The sequence below is a fragment of the Miniopterus schreibersii genome, assembly GCF_964146895.1.
Source record: "Miniopterus schreibersii genome assembly, chromosome: 1".
Classification (NCBI taxonomy): domain Eukaryota; kingdom Metazoa; phylum Chordata; class Mammalia; order Chiroptera; family Miniopteridae; genus Miniopterus; species Miniopterus schreibersii.
Window position 1 is genome coordinate 29153990 of NC_138101.1, and position 8717 is coordinate 29162706.

Here is an 8717-nt window from a genome sequence, read left to right on the forward strand (position 1 = left end):
GTTGAAGTCTAGGTAATTGAGCTCCTGTAGGTAAGATTGGTCTCTGATTGGGTCCAACCCATATCTGCTTGTCTGGGTCAAAGTTTCTCCCTTTTACTGCCATGTCCTCTTTTCTTCTTCTGTAGCTCTCTGTTGGGACAGTAAAGGTCAACCTTTTATTGATTTAATAGGAAGCAAGGAGACTTTCTGGGTCTGGATAATCTGGCTGTTTCACGCTGCCTGTCTAGCTGCAGCATCAGTTAAATGATTTCCCTTTGCTTCCATGATTGCAGCATTAGAACGTCCTGGAATTTTGATAATTGCCCATTGTGTCAGTTGCTGTATGGCACCTAACAGTTCTGCAACCTGTTTTTCATTCTTTCTGGGCTTCCCTGAGGAAGTCATAGAAGCCTGGCTGCTTCCATAACATTCCAAAGTTGTGAGCTACTCCAGAGGCATAGGAACCGTCAGTGTACAGACTGGATTTTGATCTTTGGCCGATTGGCAAGCTCGAGTTGGAGTCAGAGCAATTAATTCAGCCTGTTGGGCAGATCTTAGTCAGGTACATAAGATCCTTCAGTGATGTCCATCGTGGACGTAATTGCATATCCAGCTGGGTAATGTTCCTGTTCATCTTTCAGATCCGATCCATCTGTAAATTGAATTAAGTCAGCATTATCAATAGGAGTTTCCTGTAAGTCATTCCCAGGGACAAGAAGGTGGGCAGTGAGCAAAACACAGTCGTTGGATTCTGCAAAGAAGGTAGCAAAGTTGCTGGGTTAAGGTTGTTGCATCCATCTTCTTTGGGAAAACACCAAATGACGGATGACATTGGTGCTGCAGGAAGGCCTGGAGGCCCCAGGACCTTGGAATGAGAGGCTATGGTGGCTTCCTTGGAGGATTTGGGAGCAGCATCCAGGGAAAAGTCATGGCCGGGTCAGGCCAGGGCCAAGGACGTGGAGTTCAGAGAGGCGAGGCCAAGGGCAAGAAGTGGATTTCCATCACCAAGCTGGGTCACCTGGTCAAGGACATGAAGATCAAGTTCTTGGAGGAGATTTATCTCTTTTCCCTGCCTGTCAAGGAATCTAAGCTCATTGACTTTTTCCTGGGGGCATCCCTCAAGGACGAGGTTTTGAAGACTATGCTCATGCAAAAACAGACATGCGCTGGCAGAGAACCCCGTTCAAGGCATTAATCATCCGTCATTGGAGACGGCAATGGACATGTTGGTCTGGGTGTTCAGTGCTCGGAGGAGGTAGCCACTGCCATCCGCAGGGTCATTATTTTGGCCAAGCTCTCTATTGTCCCTGTGCTGTGAGGCTACTGGGGACATAAGATCGGAAGCCCCACACTGTGCCTTGCAAGGGGACTAGCCCCTATGGTTCTGTGCCGGTGCACCTCATCCCTGCTCCTGGGGACACTGGCATTGCCCAAGAAGCTGCTGCTGAGGGCTGGTATCGACAACGGCTACACCTTAGCCAGGGACTGCACTGCCACCCTGGGCAACTTCTCCAAGGCCACCTTTGGTGCCATCTCCAAGACCTACAACTTACCTTACTCCAGCCTCTGGAAATAGACTGTTTTCACCAAGTCTCCCTATCAGTAATTCACTGACCATCTTGTAAAGACCCACATCAGAATTTCTGTGCAGAGGACCCACGCTCCAGCTGTGGCTACCACATAATTTTATACAAGAAAAATAAAGTGAATTAAGCCTGTATTTTTTTTTAAGACTGTTACATCAAATTATAGTAATATTAGATGCAGAAAGCAAGAGTAGGTCATTAAAAGCTCACCGACTGACAGAAGTGTTGAGTGTGATGAAAGAACGTTCAGTGGAGATTCAACAGAATGAGGAACATAAATCGAGAGCCCATGATTATTCCTTGTGTTTGTTTGCATAACATGGCAGAGCAGAGACGGCTGTCCTACGGGATGGGAGCCCTCTAGCTGCTGAGTCTAACTGCTGACTATAATATCCTATAGGTCTATGATGATCTCTGTATTTTTGAATTAAAACTCCTAAAGTATTTCCTTTATCTTCATGTATAAAAAGGGAAAAAGTTTGTAAGTAAGCTGTCCCAGAGAAAGAGCTTTAAATAATTCTTTCTTTAGAGCTTTTACAGCTTGTTTCCCTTCTGGGTTCCACTGAATTGGATCAGGTTGATCTGATTTTAATAAGACATATAGAGGCTGGTCTGTTAATTAAAAATTTGGAATCCAATTGTGACAACATCCAGTCAGACCTAGGAACACTTTATGCTTTTTTTGTTTGTTTGTTTTATTTTATTGTTGAGAGTATTACTGATGTCCCCCATTTTCTCCCCTTTGCCCCCCTCCCCCACCTCTCATCCCTCCCCAGTTCTTCACCTGTCTGTTGTCTGTGTCCATGGGCTGTGCATATATGCTTAGCAGTTCTTTGGTCAATCTCTTCTTGCCCTCCTTTCCGCCTTCCCTCTGAGCTCTGTCAGTCTGTTTCCCGTTTTCATGTCTGTGGACCTATCTTGTTTGTCAATTTATTTTGTTCCTTAGATTCCACATATAAGTGAGATCATGTGATATTTGTCTTTCTCTGCCTGGCTTATTTTGCTTAACATAATATTCTCCAGGCCCCTCCATACTGTCCCAAAGGTTAGAGATCCATCTTTTTTACAGCTGCGTAGTGTTCCATGGTGTGAATGTCCCACAGCTTTTTCATCCACTCAGCTATTGATGGGCACTTGGGCTGCTTCCAGATCTCAGCTATTGTAAATTGTGCTGCTAGGAACACAGGGGTGCATATATTCTTTCTGATTGGTGTTTCAGGATTCTTAGGATATATTCCTAGAAGTGGGATCACTGGGTCATAAGGCAGCTCCATTTTTTATTTTTTAAAGAAGCTCCATACTGTTTTCCATAGTGGCTGCACCAGTCTGCATTCCCACCAGCAGTGTACCAGGGCTCCCCTTTCCCCACATACTCGCCAGCGCTTGTCATTTGTTGATTTGTTGATGGAGCCATTCTGACAGGTGTGAAGTGACACCTCATTGTGTCTTTAAAAAAAAAAAAGTTTTTATTGATTTCAGAGAGAGGAAGGGAGAGGGAGAGGGAGAGAGAGAGAGAGAGAGAAATATCAATGGCTAGAGAGAGTCATTGACCGGCTGCCTCCTGCACGCCCCCCACTGGGGATCAAGGCTGCAACCCGGGCATGTGCCCTGACCGGGAATTGAACCTGGACCTCCTGGTTCATGGGACAACGCTCCACCACTGAGCCATGCCGGCTGGGCTCATTGTGGTTTTAATTTGCATCTCTCTAATGATTAGTGACTTCGGTCACTTTTTCATGTCTGTTGGCCACCTGTATGTCCTCTTTGGAGAAGCATATATTCATGTCCTTTGCTCATTTTTGAATTGGATTGTTTGTCTTCCCTTGTCGAGTTGTCTGAGTTCTTTGTATATTTTGGAAACTAACCCCTTATCAGATGTGTCGTTGGCAAATATATTCTCCCAAACCGTGGGTTCCCTTTGCACTTTGAGGATGGTTTCTCAAACTATTCCAAAAAATTCAAGAAGAGGGAAGACTCCCAAGCTCTTTTTATGTTTGTTTGTTTTTAGAAGAGGAAGGGATATCAGGTAACTAAGGAATTTTACTTGGGGTAAACAGAATCGAAGCTTATCCATTGAGACCCCATGTCCCTTTATGGCTAGCTGTGAGAATAGGTAAATTATGTCCTCTTGAGTGTCTAATATGTCCCAAAGCATATAAGTGAATCATCTATATATTGAATTAGAGTGGAATATCTGGGAAATTCAACATTATTCAAATCAGCCTTTAGTATCTGAGAAGTAGGTGAAATTCTTTGTATATCCCAGGGGCGTTACTGTCCTGGTACACCCCTGATCTTCTCAGGTAAAAGCAAAGAGGTAGTTACTGTCTTTTTTTTTTTTTTAGGAATGCTGAAAAAGGTACTACATAAATCTATCACTGAAAAATATTGGCAGGCCACAGGAATAGCTGATAATAGAGCATGTGGATTGGAATCACAGGATGCCTGGAAATAACTGTTTTATATATAGCTCTGAGATCCTGTACAAATCTCTATCCTTTCCATTTGGTTTTTATACAGGAAGGATAGGAAAATTAAAGGGACTCATGCAGGGGATTATAACCCCCTCTTAAAGTAACCTTGCAAAATGGGCTTAATTCTAGCTAGTGCATCAGGTCTTAAAGGATATTGGTGAATATTAGATAAAGGCAGAGTATTGTCAATAGTTATTTTAATAGGAGTGGCTGACTTAGCCTTACCAATATCTGTACTGGATAAGGCCCGAAGGTGCACTGGAACACCGTGTAACAAATGTTCAGTCAGTCTCAAGATTAGTTTCCTCTTGAGGAGTTTCCTTTAAAATCATTATTTTCCCACTTGGTTCAGTATCTGATTTATTTAGTTTTAAATGCATTTCACCCTTCTGGGAAAAGAATATGTGGGCATCATTGGTTTCAAGAAAGTCTCACCCTATCAGGTAAACTGGGGAAGATTTCACCACCAAAAATATATGGTGCCTCGTAAATCCCCTAGTTAAAAGGGAGCAGGTTGATTAGACATGTGCTGTTCAGATACCCATGCCATTGGGACAGAAGCTTTACTCCAAGGGACAGGGCAGCTGAACTGAATAGAGTTAAGAATAGATGGAGTAGCCCAGTACCTACAAGAGCCTTAGTAACTTTCCCTTTTAGGGTAATTTCTCCTAAAGTATTAGGAGAAGGGGAAATGCCCTCTCATAGTCCTTGGAGCAGCCCTATGGTTGCTTTTGTTTCTTTTCTTTTTCTAAATCCTATTCATTTTCTTTCTTTTTTCTTTTTCTGTTAATCTTCACCTGAGGATATATTTTCCATTGATTTTTAGGAAGAGAGGGAGGGAGGGAGGGAGGGAGGGAGGGAGGGAGGGAGGGAGGGGGAGAGAAACATCAATGTGAGAGAGACACATTGGTTGGCCGCTTCCTGCGCTCACCCCGACCTGGCCAGGGATTGAACCCGCAACTCAGAGATGTACTTGCCTTTGATCAGGAATTGAACCCACAATCCATTGGTGTTTGGGCCGACGCACTAACCACTGAGCAACACTGGCCAGGGCCCCACTCATTTTCTACAGTCTTTCTTAAGGTGACTTGACTTTTTCTAATACGAACAGACTCCCCCTCCCTTTGTCTAAGATTTTTGGGAAGGTCTGAACTGATTGCTTAACTGCTGGAGCTGTAAGTTCATGATTTTGGCAGCTTTCTCTTTTTCTCTCTTTTGAATAGTTTTAGATAGCTGATCAGCCAGAATTGCCAGTTTATTAGTACACAGGGTCGGCCAGTTTAATTTATATTGTATAAGCTCTTCCCCCTGTCCTTCAAAAAATGCCAAATTTAGTAAGGGATCATTTTGATGATCCTTTAAACTGTCTGGAGACAAGGCCTTAGTATTGTTTGAAGGTTTTTTGAGGTTCTCTTGCATTGCTGGGTCTTGGTCCAGTTCATTTTCCAGGGAAAAATGTCAGGCATGGTTTGATAAAGTTGGGCTAATTCCCTGATTTTTTCCTGGTGTGTCTCTTTTTTAAAAAGTCCTAAGTTTTTCCAGCAGACCTGGTTTATCTGTTCTGTTGCTTTCCTCTCAGAAACCAGGTGTAGTCATTGGAATAGGTCAGAACAGCCAGAGTCATATGTTTTATCAGTTAAATCAAATTCCTTTGTGAACCCATCCAGGTCCTGGAGACTGTTGGAAAAATCTTTAGGTGGATTTCTTAATTCTGTTCTAGTCCATAGAACATACACACTAGCTGGTTCCTCTCTGCCGGACACCGGCTTTTTTCCAGGCTTTCTGTCCTGTGTTGCCCCTAGGTCAGCAGGGAGCTGAAGTGGAGGAAGTGTGGAATAGAGACAGAAGAGATAGGAAAAAAGATAAGTCTGGACAACAAAGTAAAGGGTAGAGCGGGACAGATGGAGATGAGGGAGAAAGGGGGTGTTGGCTTTGAGCAGCTTCGGAAATGGTCTTTTTGTAGTTCAAAGATGGTCTCTAAAGTTTTCTTATGAACATCCTGGAGAGAAGAAAGTCTCTCTGTTACACTTCAGAGGCCTCTGTTTGACAATTGAGGTAAACCTCTTGTTCATTTAGTTTGATTTTAGAGCAGGCTTTTTTTTTTTTTTTTTTTCTTTTCCTACGGTGTGGGCACACACACACAAAAAATAATTTAGGTGTTAAAAGAACTCCATTTCAGCCATCTAAAGTTGATAGATATCTCTTTTCTGGCTAAATCTTCCCACTTCTGTAAGTACTTGCAAGTGAAGGCTTCCTATGAATTGTACATGTGCAAGAGTATTAGTAGGGGCAAGGGCCTGGGGGCTTGTGGACGTTAGATTTCATGTTAATTTTAGTTTTCATTTGAGATCTGCAGAGTCTGAACAAATTTCTAGGGATATTGAGTAGTGGGTTGAAGTGTGCTACTTAGGGGTTGAGCTGCAATGGGCTGTCACTTCCCAAGTGGCTTCAGCCCTCTTATGTGTCTTGGTTTCTCCCCAGGCTGTCTAATACAAAGGTGAGGACTCAGAATGCTAGGTGACCCGCCTTTATGTGTGTCCCCCCAGATGAGTCAATTATTTAATTACAGTTGTGTTGGAATTCCCTATGAGGCCCTGCTCATTTTGAGGATTACCCTCAAACACCTCCTCGTAGATTCTTAGTCACCTAAGAATACCTGAAACTTGAGCTGAAGGGAGTAAATGCCCCTTATCTTCAGAGCTGAACAAGTTTAGACTCTCATTTATCCAGCAAAAGATTTTGTTCAGATCCATGGTAAACTTTTTAAGTTCTAATTGAAAACCCAAAATTAATAACAAGCCACCCATTTTTTCCTCCCGTCCCTGAGTTATCTCAACCCTTATCCTTAGCCTGCATTAGCTCTACCATTAACCTTTAGTGCCACCATGGTAGGCAGTTAGACAGACGTGAGCAGAGCAAGGACAATGGGTCAGGTACAGAAGGTCACCAGGGTGGAAAGCTCCCACGGGTGCCTAGCAAAGGGCAATTGTAGAGTAGGAACTTACCCCCAGGGTGACATTTTGTTCCCTAGCATATCACTGGTCATGCAGTTTGGCCCCCAGACCTTTCCTCCTTAGGAGATAACATTTAGATCTCAGTTGTATTTCAGCTCCAGGCCCAGAAAAGCAGCAAAACCAGACAAGTAGACACCAAGGCTGCCCTCAGGACCAGCTGCATTGAGTAATGACTCCCTGCCCTGCACCGACCAGTCAATCAGTGGAGACCACAACTCTGAATATTCTCTTAAGATCTTCCCCTGGGACCTCCCCTAAAATCTCCACCCTTAAAACCCTTAGGATGGACGACCCAGTGTGCTCTCCCTCCCAGGAGCGCTCCAGCGCCTTTCCTCTCCCCCTCCCCCCACATGCCTTACCATTAGCTTCCTCATTTCCAAGCTCCAAGGCCCCTTCCTTTGCCTGTATAACTTGTTTCCTAAGCCCATTTTCCTAAGTTCATTTCTTCTACAAATTACTCCTTCTACCTCTGTGATTTTATAAATAAATGTTCTCTTATAGTTTGAGTCTTGGCTCTGAATTCTTTCCTAACCAGAACTCAAGTACCGAGGTTGCTGAACCCAGGTCTGGTCTGACTCCACGGCTCTAACACCTGGTGCCGTTCCTGCCGCCTACAACACCACCCCAAGGAGATATATATATATATATATATATATATATATATATATATATATTCTTAATATGTCTTTATTGACTTCAGAGAGAGGAAGGGAGAGGGAGCGAGATTAGAAACATCAACGATGAGTCATTGATCTACTGCCTCCTGCATGCCCCCTACAAGGCATGTGCCTGGACCAGGAATGGAACTTCAGTCTCCTGGATCCTAGGCTGATGCTCAACCACTGAGCCACGCCTGTTAGGCCAAGGATATTTTTTTAAAGAACAGCCCAAATAATGTCAGAGCTGCTAACCTTAAAACAGGACGGCCCAGAATTCCAAGGAAAACTCATCCAAGTTCATCCAATACAAAGTGGGGAGCTGGCCACAATGGGCTCCTGTTGCTAACTAACGCTGGGTCCAGGTCTGCAGGGTGGTCCTCGGTGGGCTTCTTTGGAATCCTGCCCCACTATGCCAAGTAAATGTCCATGAAAGAATGTCTAGCCTAAGTAAAAGCATTCTAAGAGTATGTGAGCCAAAATGATGACAATTGCTGGGAAGCAACATCTCCATGGATTGAGAAAACACTCTGGAGAATGGCAGTACTGCAGCTTATTTTATGCATTAGAATCAAAGGAGGACAATTAAGGAGGTTTACACAAAATTGTGGGGAGGAACAAACTCTCCTTTAACTTCAAGGTTCTTCTGGCTGATCTAATAATCAAATAGACGTAAGACAGATTAGTAAGAGAAAATAACAAATGTAATACATACACATATGTGGTAACCCTGCATACGGGAGAGAGTCAGAGACCCCACAGGAGTGAGAGGTTCAAAGAGAGAAAGGGGATCATCTAATAAGACATCCTGAGCCAGTGATGAGGTATGTGACTTGGGAGCGTCAAAAAGTCATTGCAGGATGATAGGAAGAGCAGACGTTTAGTAAATAGGAGTTTGCCCTGCCCTAGAGACCAAAAGATGTTATCTCTGGTCATCTCCCATCCTGGGCAAGGCCTCTAATTCAAGTTGTTCCAGGTGGTCAAAGGAAGGGAGAAGTTTCTCTGGAG

General features: G+C 43.7%; 1 pseudogene across 1 annotated transcript; it reads left to right on the top strand.

The window, feature by feature from the left end:
- Positions 1-797: 797 nt before the first annotated feature.
- LOC308555737 (small ribosomal subunit protein uS5 pseudogene) lies at positions 798-1663 on the top strand (annotated as a pseudogene). The gene has a single exon. The product of its transcript is annotated as a small ribosomal subunit protein uS5 pseudogene (transcript).
- The last annotated feature ends 7054 nt before the right edge of the window (positions 1664-8717 follow it).